Raw genomic sequence first — 21,764 nt, 5'->3', positions numbered from 1 at the left:
TTCATGATGCATTTGTTCTTTGCCTTTTTATTTATCTATTTATTTTTGCATTCGAAGTTGTATCGTATTTTAAACTGAGCTATTTTTAATATTGTAATATAGTTTGCATTTTCTTCCTTAGAGATACTTTTCAGAGCACTAGCTTCGACCACATTTTAGCATTCTTTCAACCCTTTGTCTAACCAAAATTTAATCAACATCAAAACACATATCAAAACACATGTGCGTGCACACACACACACACACACTCACACACACACGCCCCACAAGCATTAGCCCAGGAGAAACCTAACCTAACTTTCCCCACCCCTTTTCCCCCAGGACTCCTTAGAGCCTGATCACAACCTCACTGCCATGGGTAAATTTTCAGAACTGTGATCACATGTAAACACAGAATAGTGTTCAAGAGTTTGGGGTTTGGTTGGGGGTTTTTGTTTGCTTTGGTTTTGTTTGGCTTAGTTTGGTTTTCAGTATTTTGGCTTTTTTAATGCTTTGCCCACCTACTCTCCAAAGGACTGTATCAATCTACAAAGCTGGCAGCTCTAACTGTGCCAAAAGACCACTGCTATTGTGTTGTACTGCAATCACTGAGTTATTGTCTTTAAACAGGTACAACATAGTAATCTAAATGCTATTTTTGAACTCAAACCCTCAGTTTTAAGCAAAGCCACGCATTTTGTCACAGACTGATTTCTCACTTTTCTTGTGAACATACATCCTCGTCTTCATATTGAATTGGCTCTTAGCTCTGTGCTCTAATATCTATAGCTTTTTATATTATTTTGTATTATACTTTTCTTATACATAGTACATGTCTTTTTATAACAAATATTATCTATTATTTTGTCATTCTGTTGCTTTCTTTGAAATTGTATCCTATTATTATTTTACAGAACCTTTTTAACTTTATGTATTTATAAAGTTCCTTATCTGAGACCCAGACCCAGGAATGCAGGCGGGACCCGGGAGAGCTGACATTGCCAACTGACTTCCTGTGTGGCAGTTCTCAGATCTGATCCCTGGGCAAGGCCAAAGAGACCATCTGGACAGCCCCACACAGAGCCCATGATGGAGAGTCTCAAAGAAACTTTGCCCTGAGATGAACTGAGCCAGAGAGTCAGCTGATCAGGAGGCAAAATCAGAAGTGCCAGGGTGAACCTGAGAACTCAGGGACGGATCAAACTGAAGGAAGTCTGGGTCACTAGTACTGTCACTGGTTCTTACCTCCATGGAGCTATTCTGTGATTTGTAGAAAAAAAAGACTTGGAGTAGGTCAGAAAAAGGCAGCAGACCATATTAGAACCTTCCATCCTATCTCTGACGAGAGCCTCATTTTCTTCTATAGTTGGGAATTTATTTTCCAATTAATAGTTTTTTATCTTATATGAAAAGGTAGGAAAAAGAACTTACAGAGGAATCACACAATGTAATAATGTCAAATAGAATTAGAAAATTAGACCAAGGATAAATGTAAATAGAGTGGAATGTCAAGATCAGGTAAAAGAAGAGGGAGTTGGAAGAACTGTCTGCTGTTCTTCCTGGGCTTAGCACATTTTTTTTTTATAACTCTGAAATTTCTTATTGCAACATGGTATACATTTCTCTCTAATTCAGTACATTTCTGTACGAATTGTCAATCAGTTGTCCCTGCAATATTTAGTTTTCCCTGGAATGTCCCTGCCATTCTCTGTCGTTACAGTGTTTCTTATCCGTCATTTTCCATTCTCTTCAAGTGATATTTGAATACTTCTGAAATCTCAGTGCAATTATGTTTTTGCCTTTGAATCGAATGACAAACAGTATTTTCATAGTGTCCTTTGATTTTTTTTAAGAGAGAGAGAGAGAACAGAGAGAGAGAATTTTTTTTTTAATATTTATTTTTTAGTTTTCGGCGGACACAACAGCTGAGGATCGAACCCGGGCCGCACGCATGCCAGGCGAGTGTGCTAACATTTGAGCCACATCCCCAGCCCCAAAGTGTCCTTTGATTTTTAAGGCAGTTTAGATTTACAAAAAAATCCCACTCCTCAATTTATACCCAAAGGACCAAAAATCAGCACACTACAGTGACTCAGCCACATCAATGTTTATAGCAGCTCAATTCACAATAGATAAACTGTAGAACTAACCTAGGTGCCCTTCAATGGATGAATGGATAAAGAAAATGTGGTACATATACACAATGGAATATTACACAGTCTTAAAGAAGAATGAAATTATAGCACTTACAGGTAAATGGATGGAGTTGGAGAATATCATGCTAAGTGAAATAAGCCAATCCCCCCAAAACCAAAGGCAAATGTTTTCTCTGATATGCAGATGCTGATCCATAATGAGGGTGGGAGGTACTAGGGAAGAACGGAGGAACTTTGGATTGGGCAGAGGGGAATGAAGGGAAGGGGTGTTGGGGGAGTGGGAAGGATGGTGGAATGAGACAGAAATTATTATCCTCTGTACATATATGATTGCATGAACGGTGTGACTCTGCATCATGTACAGCCAGAGAAATGAGAAGTTGTGCTCCATTCGTGTACAATGAGTTGAAATGCATTCTGCTGTCATGTAGAACTAATTAGAACAAATAAAAAAATTTTAATGGTGCAGAGTTCCCATAAAACTCATACCTTATTTCCCCATTATTAAAATATTACATTTCATTTCTTATAATTAACAAGCCAGTATTGACCCATGATCATTAATCAAAGTCTATACTGTATTCTGATTTCCTTAGTCTTTACCTAATGTCCTCTTTCTGTTCCAGCATCCAATTCAGGACTCAGAATATACTGAAATCATCATGTTTTCTCAGGTCCCTCTTGACTATGACAGTTTCTAAGACTTACTTTGCTTGACAGTTTTGGAAAGAATTGGCCAGGTAGTTTATAGAATGCCCCACCAACAGATCGAGCTGCATCCTCCCCAACTCCCAAGTTAACTTATCTGGAAATAGGGTCTTTGGGCAAGTGATAAAGGTTAAATGAGGACCCTAAATTTATAGTGCTGTTGTCCACATAACAAGAGAAAAAGACACCTGAGCGCTCTCTCCAGCAGGTGAGGACACAGTGAGAAGGCCACCTACAATCAAGGAAGACAACACTCACTGGAGCCCCTGGGTCATGGGCTTTCTGCTTCCAGAACTATGAGAAAACATATTTCTATTGTCTAAGCCACACCGTCTAGGGCACTTTGTTATGGAAGTCCAAGCTGCCTAATTTATCATTCATTGGGGGTTTGTCTGATTTCTTTTTCTATTAATTAGACTGGGGCATGGGGGAAGAATACCACAGTAATCAAAAGCCATTTTTATCACACATCAAGAGTACATATCGTCAACATGAAATATCATTGTTGATGTTGACCTTCAACATGGGTGAAGCAGTGTTTGTCGAGTTTCTCCATGGTAAAGTGATCAGCCTCTCCCTCCCCTGCTTTCCATATTACACTTTGGGGAGGAACTCACCATGCACAGCCTACACTTAAAAAAAGGGAGAATTAGACTCCCTCTCTTTGAGGGCAGAGTATCTGCATAAATTATTTGGAATTCTCCTACACAAGAGACCTGTCTCTTCTCCTTCAATCTGAAAGCATGAACTCACAGAAATCCATTTTATAATTTGGGTTACAACCCCAATACTACCTTATTTATTGTATTACTCAAATCATTCCAGATTTGTCATCAAGAGCTTTTTCATTGATTCTTTTCACATATCCCCATTGCTATAGGTTGTGCTTATTTGATTGATTTGAGCATTTCCTTACTTTCTGGAACTACAAGATGCTGTAGATTTATCTCATAGATCTCCTTCTTCAATTCTAGAATTCTCCTGATGTCTCTGGCTTTCCTAAGAACTCTTTCTCAAATTGAGTCTGGCTTAGAGCTCACTCTGCACTGTTATTTTTCTGGATCCCTGAGATGAGGCAGATGTGTGGGAAAGGAAAAGTGGTTCCATAACCTTATAATTAAATCAATCTTAGCAGGCCACTGTGTTTAAACTCAAATGTTCACTAGCTTTTTAAAAAAATCTTTTTCCTTTCTTTATGTGAGAATGGCTAAAGGAACCTTTTTCTTCTAAGTAAGTAAAAGTACATCTTTTCCCCTGGAATGCGGGCCTTGTGATGGGGGATGCTACGGGACATTTCCAGTGTTTTCTCTTCTCCTCCCCCAGCCAGAGCCACAGGGGACTTCTCTTGGCTCTTCAATGTCAGAACCAGAGAGGTCTCCTAGAGGTAACACCCATGTGGCTTCAGGACTTTCTCAGTGATCATTCAGCAATTGTTAGAGTTGTTCCAGAAGCAACCTCAGCTATGACTCCGGATTCACCTCTCTTTCAAGGTTTGGGTGTGGCACTTGCACTGTGACTTGTTTTCTAATGGGTCAAAGAAAAGCCATTGATTTTCGGTTTGTTCTGCCTTTTTGTTATTTGTTTGTTTTAAGACTGTGATGCACATCTGCAAGCCTCTTTATAGGTACAAACTGAAATGACATGAAGTTTTAACAATTGTCACTTTGTAAAATATGTTAAAATCATATGGAGCAAATCAAGCAATGCTGTCTCCTTTTAAAGCATTCTTTTGCAAATTTGCTCACAATTTTTCCACATTAACTTTAATTAGTATTAAATTATTTTTTATGTTAACCAAAAAAGTTGGTATTTTCACCCTTTTTAGTTAGTTCATTAGGAAGAGTGTTTTTCTTTATGACTTTCTTTTTTTAAATTTATTTTTTACTTTTAGGTGGACACAATACTTCTATTGTACATTTACGTGGTGCAGAGGATCGAACCCAGTGCCTCGTGCATGCTAGGCAAGCGCTCTACCACTGAGCCACGACCCCAGCCCCTTTATAACTTTCTTTATGATAGAACTTACCATCTTTCCCTAGCCTATAACCCAAAAGGGCTGTGGGGGCTTAAGAGCCAGATCCTTACTATTTTTCTTCAGAGAAAAATAAAGAGAAAGAAAGAAAGGGAGGGAAAGAGAAAGAGAGAGAGAAAGATGAAGGAAGGAAGGATACTGCTTATAATTACCACAGGGTTTTAGCTAGATGTCATCCCAAATTTTCAATTTATGACAGGAACCCCAGAATCAAAAAAGGAAATTGCTGGGAACTCAATTTAAAAGGCAAGGAAAGTCTGAGGTGAGCTGAGAGTGGGCACAAGGAGGTAGAACCGTGGGCCACCTGAGCCACCTGAGCCACCTGATCTTGAAACCATCAATTTAGACTCTCATGGTTTTGCCTCATTGTGGCTTACAGATTTCTTTGGATCAATCTCTTAGGTTCCAAGATTAATTACCACATACTGAGTATTTTCATCTTCACATAAGAAAATTAGTAATCGCTAAATAGTAATTTATGTGCCATATTTTAAAGACTTTATCATATTTCCCAAATATTTACTAAATTCATTGATTAGTTCTAAGAGCATTAGTTTCTTTCATGGATTATTCAACTTTTCTAATTTTATATGTGCATTTTGAATAAGAATGCTATTCCTAAAATATTTTCATCCATATTTTTACCCTGATTCTGTTTTCATCTCAAATAGCTACTGACAACATCTCAAGTTTGATGTTCAATCGCAGTAGTAATTAGGCATGTCCTCATTTTACTCTTGGTTGAAAGAAACAATTTTAGTTACTCTAAAGTGACTGTGATGTTTCTCCATTTTGTGTGGATACTATTAAAAATCATTTTGTATACTTTCTTAGTTTAATAAGGAAAGGATAAAAATTTTATCAAATATCTTCCTGGAATAATTGAGCTAATTTCATGGACTTTTATTTTCTTTCTTGTTAACCTAATGTATTGTACTTTTGTGACCCAGAAGCATCCCTGTTTGATTAGAGCATATTATTCAGCTATTGTATAGCTTTTTATTGTATCTTAAATATTTCTTAAGTGTCCTTTTACTTTCTTTTATAATTTGATAATATTTTCACATTTGACCTCAAAACTAGATTTCATCTTATTAAATGATTCGGGTAACATATTTTACAAAAGTGTATTTTCAAAATAACATATTTTTGGAAATTATAGAATTTTAGTTATATAAATATTCAAGAACAATTTTAAATTGCATAATAGCCTTTTCTATTTCTTCCTCTCTTAATAATCAATTTATGTTCCTTAATACTTGGGTGTATTTATATCAATCTTATCATTTATCACTTAACTTGATCACCAAACTTATTAATATAACCTGGGAATAAAAATTATTTAAAATTCATTTTGTTATCAATGATCATTTGCATACCAACATTTACTCTCTTATTAATTAGAACAAGTTTTTAAATAAATCATGGCAGGGAACTGGGGTTGTAGCTTAGTGGTAAAGCACTTGTCTAACATGTGAGGCATAAGTTGAATCTCCAGCATCCTCTCCAAAAGATAAAATAAAATAAAATAAATAATGTTAGTGGTTTACTTACTTTACTCACTATTTTGAAGAAGAAAGTTATTTTTTTATTATTTTTACATTTTATTTACCTCTGTTAGTTTTATTTCAGCATCTTTTTTAATTACTTGGAATTCTTATAGAAGATTATATTTTAAGGAGAGCTTTTGCAATTTGTACAGAAAGAAAGCCAAATTGACATCTAAAATGCTTAGTAAAACTCGACCTTTATTCCTGTTAAGAGTCAAAAAGTCCATCATATAAAAAAAATGGAATTTACCAAGGGTGGAGCTAAGATATCCCACAAACCAATAAGGAGTTATCCTACCAGATATTCTAGCATGCGCCTATTTGTCTTTCTGATTCTGGAACATACGACTCTCAACAAAGAAGGAGGAGGAGGAGGAAAAACACTTTCACCTGTTCAGGGGTATGTAAAAAATTTTACCAGGGGTGATTGTGTTGACTTTCCCATATTCATGGTTTCAAAAGGTTTTAATAAGAACCAATTACTAGATTGACGGGCAGTACTGACTCCTGTCAGTCTACAACAACCCCACTGAAGCAAGGATCCCCCTCAGATCCTTGGTTCCAGGTATGACTCACCCCACTCAAGCTCAGCCAAACCTTACTTTAAAGAAGTTCTTTTCTTCAAGGTGCTTTCAAATTCTAATGAGATCTCCAGCTGTCTATTGCAAAATACCTGTGGTCCTTCACACACTTTCATCATTGGCTTGTAAACAACTCTACTTTTATCTTTAAACAGCCTCCATGTGTTTCAAAGTTTATTTCTTTAAAAAAAAAAGTTTTGTTTGGGTACAATTCTGGAGGGGTTTGTATTTTTATTTAAAAGCCAATAAGCTTTGGCTTTGAGGAATTTCTTTTAGTACCTGAAGACATCTTTGGGTTATGTGTTTTTGTTGATTATAGAGTTGACAGATCCTGTCAAAAAAGAAGTAACAAGTTGTCAGCCTGACTAATATTTGTCCTTAAGGCCTGAGGCTAGTCCCAGAATTGTATGTGAAACTTCTTCTACCTGTGTGCTGTTAAAGATATGAACAGAGAAAAACAATCGAAACCTCACACAATGTAACATCGTGTACATAACAGCATGCTGAGCGCTTTCCATTTTTCATTGTCTTCCTCTTCATTGCCGTAAGGCAGGGGAGGCTTTATGTTGCTGTTTTTGTTTTAGAGTAAAATTCTGGGCATGAAGCCACAGCCACACAACTTGGAAAGAACAATAACAGGAAGTATTGCTTTGCAATAAATGCCTGGCTGCAAAAACAGCCAGCTCCACACAAGGCTAGAAGATCCTGAAAGACAGGAGCCAAGCCTTGTTCATCTTTGAATTCCTCTCCCTGAGGACTGACAGTGAGTGGATCTCCACCCCTGTCAACCAGAACCGGCTTCCACTAGTCCAAACAGTGCTTCTACAAATTAGAAAAAGGCAGCTCTTCCTTACGTGAACGTTTTCATTCTCAGTTATAACAGTTGCAACAAATATAAAGTCATTCATTCTTCATAAAATCACAAATCAAACTCTTGAACATTACATAATACAAAATGCAAAAGTGTCAGCAATTAAGGGCATCAGCTAGTTTGTCATAACTCACAAAACAATAATCTCAACAAGATAACATGCTTCCATGGCAAATAAATGTATCATAGGAATGGCAATACTTACAGATGCTCAATTTACAATGAGTCTACATCCTGATAAACCCATGGTAAATTGAAAATAGCACAGATTGAAAATGCATTTCATACACCTGATTTGCACAACATCCTCACTTGGCAGCACAGCATGCTGTACAGTTCTACCTTGAGATTACATGGCTGACCTGGAGCTGCAGAGAATCACCACTGCCCAGCATCACTAAAGTATCATACAGCTTATCGCTAACCCAGGGAAAGATCAAAATTTAAAATTTGAAGTGTGGTTCTACTGAATGCGTATTTCTTTCATACCACCTTCAAGTCAAAAATTGTAAGTTGCACAGTAATAAGTCAGGGATCATTTGTATGTGAACTCAATCTCATTCTATTGAAATGATCACTGGGTTATACGATTATTTCTTATGATCCTGGAGATCTTAAGTTATGTTTAATTATTTTTCAGTTCAAGAAACCATGCTCTACGGTGGGGTCGGGCTCCAAATTCCTCAATAGGACACCCATAGCACAAAAGTTAATAACTAGAATCAACAAATGGGACTTACTCAAACTAAAAAGTTTTTTCTCAGCAAAAGAAACAATAAGAGAGGTAAATAGGGAGCCTACATCCTGGGAACAAATCTTTACTCCTCACACTTCAGATAGAGCCCAAATATCCAGAGTATACAAAGAACTCAAAAAATTAGACAATAAGAGAACAAACAACCCAATCAACAAATGGGCCAAGGACCTGAACAGACACTTCTCAGAAGAGGACATACAGTCAATCAACAAGTACATGAAAAAATGCTCACCATCTCTAGCAGTCAGAGAAATGCAAATCAAAACCACCCTAAGATACCATCTCACTCGTAAGATTGGCAGCCATTAGGAAGTCAAACAACAACAAGTGCTGGCGAGGATGTGGGGAAAAGGGTACACTTGTACATTGCTGGTGGGACTGCAAATTGGTGCAGCCAATTTGGAAAGCAGTATGGAGATTTCTTGGAAAGCTGGGAATGGAGCCACCATTTGACCCAGCTATTCCCCTTCTTGGTCTATTCCCTAAAGACCTAAAAAGAGCATGCTACAGGGACACTGCTACATCGATGTTCATAGCAGCACAATTCACAATAGCAAGACTGTGGAACCAACCTAGATGCCCTTCAATAGACGAATGGATAAAAAAAATGTGGCATTTATACACAATGGAGTATTACTCTGCATTAAAAAATGACAAAATCATAGAATTTGCAGGGAAATGGATGGCATTAGAGCAGATTATGCTAAGTGAAGCTAGCCAATCCCTAAAAAACAAATGCCAAATGTCTTCTTTGATATAAGGAGAGTAACTAAGAACAGAGTAGGGACGAAGAGCAGGAGAAGAAGATTAACATTAAACAGGGATGAGAGGTGGGAGGGAAAGGGAGAGAGAAGGGAAATTGCATGGAAATGGAAGGAGACCCTCAGGGTTATACAAAAGTACATACAAGAGGAAGTGAGGGGAAAGGGAAAAATAATACAAGGGGGAGAAATGAATGACAGTAGAGGGGGTAGAGAGAGAAGAGAGGAGGGGAGAGGGGGAGGGGGGATAGTAGAGGATAGGAAAGGCAGCAGAACACAACAGACACTAGTATGGCAATATGTAAATCAATGGATGTGTAACTGATGTGATTCTGCAATCTGTATATGGGGTAAAAATGGGAGTTAATAACCCACTTGAATCAAAGTGTGAAATATGATATATCAAGAAACATGTAATGTTTTGAAAAACCAACAATAAAAAATTAAAAAAAAAAGAAACCATGCTCCATTGGAAGCCGATATTGTTAAAATTGAACATCAACAAGAGTCAGGTAAGTATTTAGAATTATATGCAGTGTATTGCCCAATTCCAGTTAGAACTTTTATGTAACTGCAATTATTCTTTTCCACCATTTTTCAAAGTATATATGTCATCTACAACAGTTGTCAGCTAATAATGACTCCCAAGCTGAGTCTTACCCTCAACCTGTTTTTGTCAACCAACAAGTTTTGAATCACTTTTACATTTTTTTTAACTTTATTTTTTTATATATATATGTGGTACTGAGGATCGAACCCAGGGACTTGAACATGCGAAGCGAGCACTCTACAGCTGAGCCATATCCCCAGCCCCAAACACTTTTACATTTTAATTGGTTAGAAAAATATTGAATTAATGCCACATAACACATGAAAATTATATGAAATTCAAATATCCATAAATAATTTTTATTAGAGTACAGACACACTCATTTGCTTATGTCCTTTCTACATCTACTTCTACACTACAGCAGAAGAATTTAGTGTTTACAATAGACACCATGCAGCCCACAAAGCTCAAAAATACTTACTCTCTGAACTCAGAGAAAACATTTGCCAACAAATAAACTAGAACTCCCAAAAGGCCATAATAATCTTTTAATATTTAAAACATTAAAAAATAATGATAGTATCATATCAAGCATTAATAGCAATAATTACATTATTATATATTATTATGTTGTTGTTATCTAGATATTATTGTATTAATAGTACACGCTACTATGCTTTATAGATCCATATCATTAATGTTGCCATATATTTGGGTAGCTTTAAGCCACTCAATTCTGAAAAGTGCATAGCATTTTTAATTTAGCTTTTAGTGATATAATCAATTTCCCAATCACATTTAACAAAGATTTTTTATTTTATATTTAGTAAATGTGTTTTAAATCCAATTCAATGTTTAGGCAAAGTCAAAATGTAGTTGATTTGTTCTTAAAATAAAATTAAAATTTACTAGTATCAGGACTGGGATTTTAGCTCAGTGGTGGCGCACTTCCCTGGCACATGTGAGGCACTGGGTTTGATCCTCAGCACCACATAAAAAAATAAATAAAGGTATTGTGATATATATATATATATATATACATATAAATATACATGTGTATATATATATGTGTGTGTGTGTATGTATGTATGTGTGTATGTATGTATGTGTGTATGAATTTCTAATTTTTCTAGAAATTCTGACTGATGAGTTGACATTAGGGGGTAGATAAATTTGCTTCCATTCCATTGGTGGCATAAGTATACTACATTCTGTTGAAAAATTCAACTCTGAAATCCTTTCCCCTTGTCTTCTGTCATTCTCCCTAGTCTTCCCTCCCAAATTTAGTTAGCTGGCCAAAGTTTTTCTTTAATTTTATTTGCTAACAATTTCCCATTTTTCTTCTGACACTGGTAATGGAAAGTTTCTCTTCAACATCTGAGAGGATATAGATCTTTTTCAAACATTTGTGACATTCTTAAATATCATACAACAAATTTGAAGTAGTTAGATTGTGTAACCTTTCCCTAGTAAAAGCAACAAAAACAGAAAAATAATGCTGTAGTAAATGTAACAACTTGTTACATGACAATCTCTCATTTTTACCTACGTAAAACATACTATTTGGATTACTAATGGAAATCCAATCATTACCTGGTAATTTGTGTCATAATGTAAGAATCTGTAGATTAACTGATAATATAACAGTACAATTCTAGTTCAGGCAATAAACTGCAGTTAAGCCAGCATACGAAAACCTGTAGGTGATTTTAAAAAAAAAAGATATTTAGCAAGATCAATAACCAGGCATTATTTGATCAACATATTTTTATTACTATTATTATTAATCTCATTCCTTTTTTGTGTGGTAAAGAGAATGATGCATATTTTTTTTCTGGGGCATTAAGACACTACTCTTCCATCTGCTGGGAATTTGTCACACTGTGTTGATTTTGGCAGAGCAAAATTCCTTATTGTCAAAAGCCAGAAAATGGTCATAACAAATATGCAGTTTGTTCTTTTTTGGAGTCAACAGTTGAAATAATTCTTTTAATTTCAATATAAAAGATGGTTTGTTTGTTCTTTTTTCTTCTAGACCTTTTATTGTTTAATATTGACAAATTTGTAATTCATACTCATCTATACAAAAGAGTTAGGATCTGAGTTTTTATTTGTCAAATTTATTTTAGCCTTCCAAAATTTATTTTAAAAGGTTGGCCTTTTTATTGTTCATTGACACAATAATTGAACATATTATAAGTAATAAAATAGAAAACACCATCAAAAGCCTATCAATCAAGAAAAGTCCAGGACCAGACAGATTCTCAGCCAAGTTCTTCAAGACTTTCAAAGAAGAATTAACACCAATATTCTTCAAAGTATTCCAAGAAATTCAAAAGGAGGGAACCCTTGCAAACTCACTCTATGAGGCTAATATCACTGTGATACCAAAACCAGACAAAGACACATCAAAGAAAGAAAACTTCAGACCAATATTGCTGATGAACATAGATGCAAAAATTCTCAATAAAATTCTGGAAAGTCACATGCAAAAAAAAAAAAAAACATATAAAAAAGATAGTGCATCATGATCAATAGGGTTCATTCCGGGGATACAAGGTTGTTTTAACATATGGAAATCAATAAACATAATTCATCACATCAAGAGACTTAAAACCAAAAATCATATGATCATCACAATAGATGAAATAAAAGCATTTGACAAAATACAGCACTCCTTCATGTTTAAGACACTTGAAAAACTAGGGATAGTATAAACATATTTCAACATTGTAAAAGCTATCTATGCCTAACACCAACATAATTCTAAGTGGAGAAAAATTAAAAGCATTCCCTCTAAAAACTGGAACAAGACAAAGATGTCCTCTTTCATTACTTCTATTCAACATTGTCCTTGAAACTCTAGCCAGAGTAATTAGACAGAAGAAAGAAATTAAAGGTATATGAGTAGGAAAAGAAGAATTCAAATTATCACCATTTGTCAATGACATGATTCTATATTTAGAAGATCCAGAAAATTCTACCAGAAAACTTCTAAAACTCATAAATGAATTCAGCAAAGTAGTAAGATATAAAATCAACACTCATAAATCAAACATGTTTCTATACATCAGTGATGGATATACTGAAAAAGAAATTAGGAAAACCAACCCATTCACAATAGCTTCAAAAAAAAAATACTTGGGAATCAATCTAACAAAAAAGGTGAAAGACCTCTATGATGAAAACTACAAAACACTAGAAAAAATGAAGAAGACCTTAGAAGATGGAAAGACCTCCCATGCTCCTGGATAGGCAGAATTAAAAACATTATACAGATTTAATGCAATTCCTATTAAAATCCTAATGATATTCTTTATAGAATTAGAAAAAAAAATCATGAAATTCACTTGGAAAAATAAGAGATCCAGAATAGCCAAAGCAATCTTCAGCAAGAAGAGTGAAGCAGGAGGCATCACAATACCAGACCTTAAACTATACTACAGAGCCGCAGTAACAAAAATGCATTGGTATTGGCACCAAGACAAACATGTAGACCAATGGTACAGAATAGATGACACAGAGAAAAAATTCACATAAATGCAGTTATCTCATACTAGACAAAGGAATCAAAAACACTGACTGGAGAAAAGAGAGCCTATTCAACAAATGATGCTGGGAAAATTGGAAAGCCAAATTAACAAAAAGAAATCAAACCCCTACCTCTAACCCTGCACAAAACTCAACTCAAAGTGGATCAAAGACTGAGACACTAGAAGAGAGACTCTCCACCTAACAGAAGAAAAAATAGGCCCAAATCTTCACCATATCGGCTTAGGATTCGATTTCCTTAACAAGACTCTTAAAGCATAAGAAATAAAATCAAGAATCAATAAACAGGATGGATTCAAACTAGAAAGATTTTTCACAGCAAAGGAAACAGTCAATAACATGAAGAGAGAGCCTACATATTGGGAGAAAATCTTTACCACATGCACTCAGGTACAGCATTAATCTCCAGGATACATAAAGAACTCAAAAAACTTCACACCAAAAAATCCTAAGTAACCCAATCAATAAATGAGCAAAGAAACCGAACAGACACTTTCCAGAAGAAGAAATATAACTGATCGACAAATATATTAAAAATGTTCAACATCTCTAGCAACTATAGAAATGTAAATCAGATTTCATCTCACCCCAGTCAGAATGGCAATTATCAAGAATACAACCAACAACAAATGTTGGTGAGAATGTGAGGAAAAAGGTACACTCATACATTGTTGGTGGGAATACAAATTGGTGCAACCTTTATGGAAAGCAGATGGAGATTCCTCAGAAAACTTGGAATGCAATCACTATTTGACCCAGCTATCCCACTCCTTGGTTCATACCCAAAGGACTTAAAATCAGCCTACTACAGTGATACAGCCACATCCATGTTTATGGCAGCTCAATTCACAATAGTTAAACTATGGAACCAACCTATGTGCCTTTCAACAGATGAATGGATAAAGAAAATGTGAGATACATATAGATAGATAGATAGATATGATGAAATATTAGTCAGCCTTAAAGAAGAATCAAATTATGGCATTTGCTGGTAAGTGGATGGAGCTGGAGAATATCATGCTAAGCAAAATAAGGCAATCCCAAAACACCAAGGCTTGAATGTTTTCCCTGATATGCACTTGTTGATTCATAATAAGGATGGGGGGGTGGACTAGAGAAGAATAGAGTTACTTTAGATTAGGTACTGAGGAGTGAAGGGAGGGGAGGGGTTATGGGAAATAGAGTAGAATGAATCAGACATTATTACCTTATGTACATACATAACTATACAGCCAGTATAATTCTATGTCATTTACAACCAGAAGAGTGAGCATTTATGCTCCATTTATGTATGATGTATCAAAGGGCATTCTACTGTCATGCATAACTAATTACAAGAAGTAAAAAAAATAATTGTACATAGTTATGGGGTACAGAATGATAATTTAATACATTATACAATGGGTTTTGATCAAATCAGGGTAATTTTCATTGCCTCATATATTTATTATTTATTTTGTTGGAAAATTTGAACTCTTCTAGTTCTTTAAAAAATGCATAATAATTTTTTTGAGAGAGAGAGATTTTTTAATATTTATTTTTCAGTTTTCGGTGGACACAACATCTTTTATTTTATTTTTATATGGTGCTGAGGATCGAACCCAGTGCCCCGCGCATGTCAGGCAAGTGCGTTACCGCTTAAGCCACATCCCCAGCCCAATACATAATCAATTATTGGGAATTATCATAACCCCTCTTCCACAAAATACTAGAACTTGTTCCTCCTCCTTTACTAAATTTCAACACTCACTGTCCTGTCTCCCTCCACCCCTTTGCGGCCTTCCCTTCCTAGCCTCTGATGGACAATACTTTACTAAAGTCAACTTTTTTAGCTTCTAAGTTTAAAGGAGAATTTGAAGAATCTGTATATCTGTGCCTAGTTGATATCACCAACATAATGTCTTCCGGGCTAAAGGAGCCAAAAGGCTTCACACGCAGGCCCAAGAGTGATCTCTGAGGAATCTAAGCTGACCCTAAGGGTATATAAAAACAAAGTCAGTTCTGACAAACTTGGTCTTAACCACCTGGAGGAGAGTATGACCAAAGCACAGTCATGCATGGATATTTAAAGGGAATGACAATGTGGCATTTTTTTTTAATGTAACTTAAGATGTACACTGTGTCAGCCCTACCAAAAATAAGTGGAGCTGGAGGCTATAAAGGAAGGGTTCTTGTGGGGGAGTGCCTAATAATAACTATCACAAACGTCTCTAGAGTCACAAGGTTGTCCTCAGTCTCTTGGAGTCTGATCTCATAGGCCTACGATCTTCCTAACTTCCTGGGTAGATAAACTCCGTCTGTTTTTCACTGATAACAATTATGAGTGACCATCTTCACAGTTTTCAGAGACTGACTGAAATACTAATTGGGTTTGTGCTAATTGTTTACCAAAAAAGTCATGCTGTACTATCTTGTTTAGTGTCATCTTAATACAATCCCTGCCCCCTGTGTGCCTTGTCCAGTCACCTGCCATCTGCCACTGTAGACCTCGGGACTGCTCTGATGCTGAACGCCCTTAACTGTCCACACCCCACCTGATAGAGAACAAAGACTTTGGATTACTTCCCCCACTACCTCACCCTTTCTCAGCAGGAAGCAGCTTGGAGATGTCATTGTCCATTTTTCCATAGAATAGAATGTAGGAATTGACAGTGGAGAAACGTCACAGTGTCCACTTTATGCTTTGAATATAGCCCTTGCTGCTCTGCCTCTGCAATTTATTTTTTATTTATTTTTTTAAAGGGTTTATTTATTTCTGCTATCAAAGAACAGAATTATGACAGTGTAATTTAACAATCCTAATTGGCTTCATTTTTAATTTTAAAGTCAGGTAACACTTCATTCCATAAAACAGAATCAGTTTTCCTATGAGCCAAGCACTCATCAAAAATGATTTAATGAGTTAACATCAGATTATTTATTTTTCTTACACAAAATAAGGACAAGGGAACTCCACTATTTCGCCAGTTGAGAATGGCTGTTCTCCCTCCAATCCAGATTTCTCTTGGAGGACCAGATGTGTCAGCTTGGTTTGATTAACTCCATGTTGCCCCCCTTGCCCCCCGTGGAATATTGTCTCTGTTGAAAAACTGGCTTCACAAAGAAGGTGGCAGCAGGAAAATTTCAGAATCCAAACCTTAAAAATAAGTCTTGGGCAGTGTGGGGTTATTTTCTGTCTCTGGGGGGGATCATCCGGTGTCCGAGGCCTGGGGACAGAGGCAAAGTCTCCAGCCACCCATCTAGGAAATGTGACTCTCAGTAGCGTCTGGTGTCCTGACCTGTGCTTGCCCAGGATGATGGTGGGTAAGGAGCAGCAGGTCACAGGGGCCCCCTGACCCTCTGGGAGACAGAGCTCTCCCTGGGCAGACCCCGGGACTGAGGGTCAGTGGCCAGGGGAGAATCAATGACTGTCCCCTCCTGTGGTCCCTGAGGTCCTGGGGCAGGGATGCAGGAGGCAGCCAGTGTCACAAGACGTCCCTGTCCCCAGCCAGGCGGGGCACCTGGCTAAGCGAGGAGAAAAAAGGTGTCCCTCCTCAGGGCCTGGCCCCTGCGCCTGGTCTCACTTCCTCCCCGGCTCCTGGAAGGGGAGGAAGTGACATCCAGGGGAAGGCCGGGAAGTGAGGCCACCGACACATTCAAGTTCAGGGTGCGACAGCTCAGTCTGCCCCCCAACAGGCCCCATACTCTGCTCCCCTTCATGGGCCACGTCCCTTCTGAGAGTCACGCCCTGCCATTTATAGGCACAAGGACCCAGAAATTCCAGAGACACGTCCATATTTAGGCCCTGGGATCCGGAAGGGCCTCAAGTGTCCATGTTTAGGCCCCCGGATTTGGAAGTTCCAAAGGTGCACGTCCATGTTTAGGTGCCCGGATCCGAAAGTTCCTCAGGCACACATCCATGTTTAGGCCGTAGCATCCGGAAGTGCCTCAGGTGTCCATGTTTAGGCCCCCAGATCCGGAAGTTCCTCAGGCGTCCATATTTAGGCCCACGAATCCAGAGGTTCCTCAGGTGCATGTCCATGTTTAGGCCCCTGGATCCGGAAGTTCCTTGGGTGCATGTCCATGTTTAAGCTCCCGGATCCAGAAGTGCCTCAGGCATCCATGTTTAGGCCGTAGCATTTGGAAGTTCCTCAGGCACACGTCCATGTTTAGGTCCCCAGATCCAGAAGTTACTCAGTTGCACGTCCATGTTTAGGCTCTAGGATCCAGAAGTTCCTTTGGTGCACATCCATGTTGAGACTCTAGGATCCCGAAGTTCCTCAGGTGTCCATGTTTAGGCCCCCGGATCCGGAAGTGCCTCAGGCATCCATGTTTAGACTGTAGCATCTGGAAGTTCCTTTGGTGCTCATCCATGTTGAGACTCTAGGATCTGGAAGTTCCTCAGGCCTTAATGTTTAGGCCCCCAGGTCCGGAAGTTCCTCAGGTGCATGCCCATGTTTAGGCTCTAGGATCAGGAAGTTCCTCAGTCCTCGATGTTTAGGCCGTAGCATCCGAAAGTTCCTCAGGTGCATGTCCATGTTTAAGCCCCAGGATCCGGAAGTTCCTCCAGTGCACATCCATGTTTAAGCCCCCAGGTCCAGAAGTTCCTCAGGCATCCATGTTTAGGCTCTAGGATCCATAAACACCTCAGGTATCCATATTTAGGCCCCGGATCCTGCAATTTATTTTTTAAATGGACATGTTTCTTTCTCTTCCTCTCTCCCTGCTCCTCCCTAATCTCTCCCCCTCCCTAATCTCAGGAGAAACAAGATTACCTTTTTTCCCCATCCTGCGAAGAGTTAGGAAGGAAGTAATTCAGACTTGGGGGTGGCACCAGAAAATCCCAGAAATGACTGTATCCCAAATTAACAAGTGAATTGCTTCTCTGGACAGAATACGTGGAATGTAGCCTTTGAGTCACCTCTTTAAAAGCCCCCAGTTACCCCCATGGGCAGAATCACAGCCTCTGTGACAAAAGTCCCCTGTGTTTCTCCTTGGCTAGCAAAGCATTAAAACTTCTTTTTCCTCTTTCTAAACAAACAAGCATAATGTCTTTCAGCTCCAGGATATCTGTAAGCAAAGACAACCCCATTTAAAATGGCACCCTTGTGCAGTACACAGCTTGAATAATGTGCCCAGCAGCTATTTATAAGAGGAAACCTGGAAATATGAGTTAGTCTCTCCAGTGCTTATCACTGGAACGGGTCAACCAATATTTTTTTAATGAGTGGCACCTGGCACCTAGGTTGAGTTTAACTTCTATTCTTTCATTTCCATCCCCATTCTCCTTCCCATTTTTTCTTTTTCATTATAAAATCTCTTTTAAATGATAAGACATAGAATTTGGAGCCTCAATCTCTCCTAATCTAACTGGAATCATGATTGAAAGATAAAAATTGTTTGGAGCAAGAAGTATTTTATGCCTCCCAACAAAATGACTATCTAAAGCCCAAAAGGAAGAGTAACTTAAAAATATGAAGATTGAGTAGATGTAATAAACCTATACCAGGACCCCTATACAAGTAGCAAGAGTGCATCTACTAGGTATCTAAGAAGTGAAGGATTGAATGTGAGACAATCACAGTTCATTAGAAGAAAGTAAAGAGATAATTAAATGTCTATACAGAATCAATGAAACACATCAAAAACTTATTAAATACAAGTAAAGCTCAGCACTGGGCATTTATCCTGGTGGGAGAGATAAGCAATATATGGATTAAATCTATGCTAGATTGCTTATCAGAGTTGTGGATGTAACAGGGCTTTACTTGTTGCTTCGATTATATCCCTTGTTGCTTTGAAACTTAATGTTTTTTTTTTTCTTTTTCCCAACCTTCTCCTCTCTGATTCTTTTCCCTGATCTTCTCCTTCCTGATCTCTCCTCCCTAATCTCATTTTCTCTGAATCACCTCCTTAAAAACTTCCTCTTCCTGCTGATGGGCAGAATCACAGCCTTTGGGGCATGAGTCCTCTGTGTTTCTCCTTTGCTAGCAAAGCAATAAATCTTCTTTTTCCTTTTTCTCAAAGCCATGTCTTCATTATTGGATTGGCATCAGGGACAAGGACCAAGCTTTCAGCAACATGGAGAGAAGCTAATGAGATATTACTACCTGTGTGAATCAGCTGATCTATGGAGGGGGCTCCACCAACCTCTGTCCTTCCTCCCAAACACTGTGTCCTTCCCCAGACAGTCTAGTCTAAAGGCAGGAGAATCCCTCAAAGTAGAAATAGTGCCTGTAAACAGGGAATATGCTACGAGAGGAAAAAAGGAGAAAGAAATAATGGATTAGGAGAGGGTGGAATTTTCATTAATTGATTGACTAAATGTGAAACTAATGCTAAAGTGAACAAGTGTCCCCAAACAATCATCCTATGGGAACTTGTACTCTATTGAAAGAGCACATTGGGAGATGACAAAGGGATGGCAGGCTGGCGCCAGGAGGGCCATGCCATGACATTTTCACTATCCTCCAGGCCAAAGCCAAGAGTTGCCCCTTTTATGTTGCCTGCTACTTATCAGCCTAATAGATTGGATTATCATTCAGTTAAATTGCCACAGTCCTCTCCCCTTCTGGGCAAGAATATGTGTTCCTACCCCACTTACATGGGGCCTGGGCGGGGCCCTTCCTTTGACCAATGGAAGGTAGGCAGATGAGACACCAAAGCTGGTTTCAGCTGAGGATTCCATAGCTAGGTTGAGATTCTGCCAGGACTTTTGAACCATGTGCTTCTCCATAAGCTTAGTGTTCTCTCAGTAGCTCCGAGTCCCAGAAGAAGAGGAGACAGTAAGTACACCTAAATCAAACCAGGGCCTGGAGCTGAGCCCAGACAACACATAACCAGAGGTGATTCACAGCCAACCCCGCCTAACCAGCAAGAAGGAAAGATTTATTACCACAAGTCACTGACATCAGTGGTTGGTTTGTTTCACAGCATTATTGCAACTAAAAGCTACTCAAAACAATCTGAAGAAATTAATGAGACTCCTCCCCAACCTCTCTCCCCCCTTGTATCTGGGATACTCATCTAAATTTTATGATGGATAATGAAAACACTTGTACTTAGTAGTAAAATACCAGAATGAATTGAAAGACAAGAAAACAAAATTTGATGCTTTGATGGAGAACATGGTAATAAATAAGCCCTAGATTTAGAGAAGCGTCATGTTCAAGAGCAAGCTCCACCAAACTATGAGGGTGGGAAGGAATCTGAGCTGCTCACTTACATCTTTAGCTTGAAGAGTCATTGGAAAGTTCAAACAGGATATTAAATGGAAAAATGCTTTGGTATTTATTCACCCAAGAAGTATTGATTGCGTCAGATGGGATACACAGATGTGAATGATACAGATGTTGTCTCTGCCCTCATGAGGCTTACGGTCTTCAGGCAGGTATTCATTGAGCGGCTTTTGTGTGCCAGGCATGGGAGTAAACCATGAGCAACTTCAGCTACTGCTCTTGCTGTGCAGGTACTTAAGAGTATAGAAGAGAAAAGGCAAATACAAAATAGACAAGCCACCCAAATGTAAAACGATGAGAAAAGGCACTGGAAAGGACAGCAGTGCCTTCTACCATTACAGGGATTTCATTTTAACAGAGAAATCACTTGAACATCATCCCATCCCAGAAGACATTAGCAAGAGATGCGATTAAGGGCACAGAGCGGATGGGAAACTTTCCAGCAGGAAAACAAATACAAAGGGAGGGAGCAGGGTCTATTTTACCAATGGGAAGGGCTTGTGTTCCCCACAAGGCACGCTTCAGAGGGGAGGCTTTCGGAGGTAATGAGGTCATGAGGGTGGGGTCTCAGGAAGGAATTAATGGCCTTATAGGAAGAGACAAGACCCCCTGCCACGTGAGAAAACCAGGACAAATTTTCTTACAAGAATTCAACTGTGCTGGCACCTTGATCTTGAACTTCCTAGAATTGTGGGAAATCCATGTCTGTTGTTCAAGCTGCCAGATACAGCCACCTGAGCTGACTGAGAAAGAAAGACAGAAATCCAACAACAGTGAACTGAAAAGGGAGGGAAGCACAGAGAAGGATGAGGCTGCGGGGTGTAGGGACCCTGACCTGTGGGCCATTGGAAGGAGTCTCCCACTACCTCAGCAGCAGAGGGACTCCACAGCAGATGGACATGGTGGTGATGGGTGGTCAAATAATAGGCCTTTGGTAAAGATTAGAAGGCTGCGTTCATTGCAAGATGTGACTAGGATATTCTGAGGCAAGAGTGAGAGAAAAGAAAGAAAAGTCTGGAGGTATTCAAATAAGAGGCAGTAATATTCTGA

The 21,764-nt window shown here is 38.4% G+C and overlaps 1 long non-coding RNA gene across 1 annotated transcript in view; it reads right to left on the bottom strand.

Moving 5' to 3' along the window:
- Window positions 1–11,441: 11,441 nt before the first annotated feature.
- Window positions 11,442–21,764, bottom strand: part of LOC124102550 (uncharacterized) — a 77,852-nt gene continuing 67,529 nt past the window's right edge. The window contains exon 8 of the long non-coding RNA XR_006854895.2: window positions 11,442–11,642. This is a non-coding gene — a long non-coding RNA (uncharacterized LOC124102550). The remainder of the gene's footprint in view (window positions 11,643–21,764) is intronic.

This window comes from Marmota monax, unplaced genomic scaffold, assembly GCF_021218885.2.
Source record: "Marmota monax isolate L192 unplaced genomic scaffold, Marmota_monax_Labrador192_F-V1.1 WCK01_AAM20220418_F8-fsc00002, whole genome shotgun sequence".
Classification (NCBI taxonomy): Eukaryota; Metazoa; Chordata; class Mammalia; order Rodentia; family Sciuridae; genus Marmota; species Marmota monax.
The sequence above is the reverse complement of the archived record's forward strand: the minus strand, read 5'-3'. Positions and strand labels throughout refer to the sequence as shown.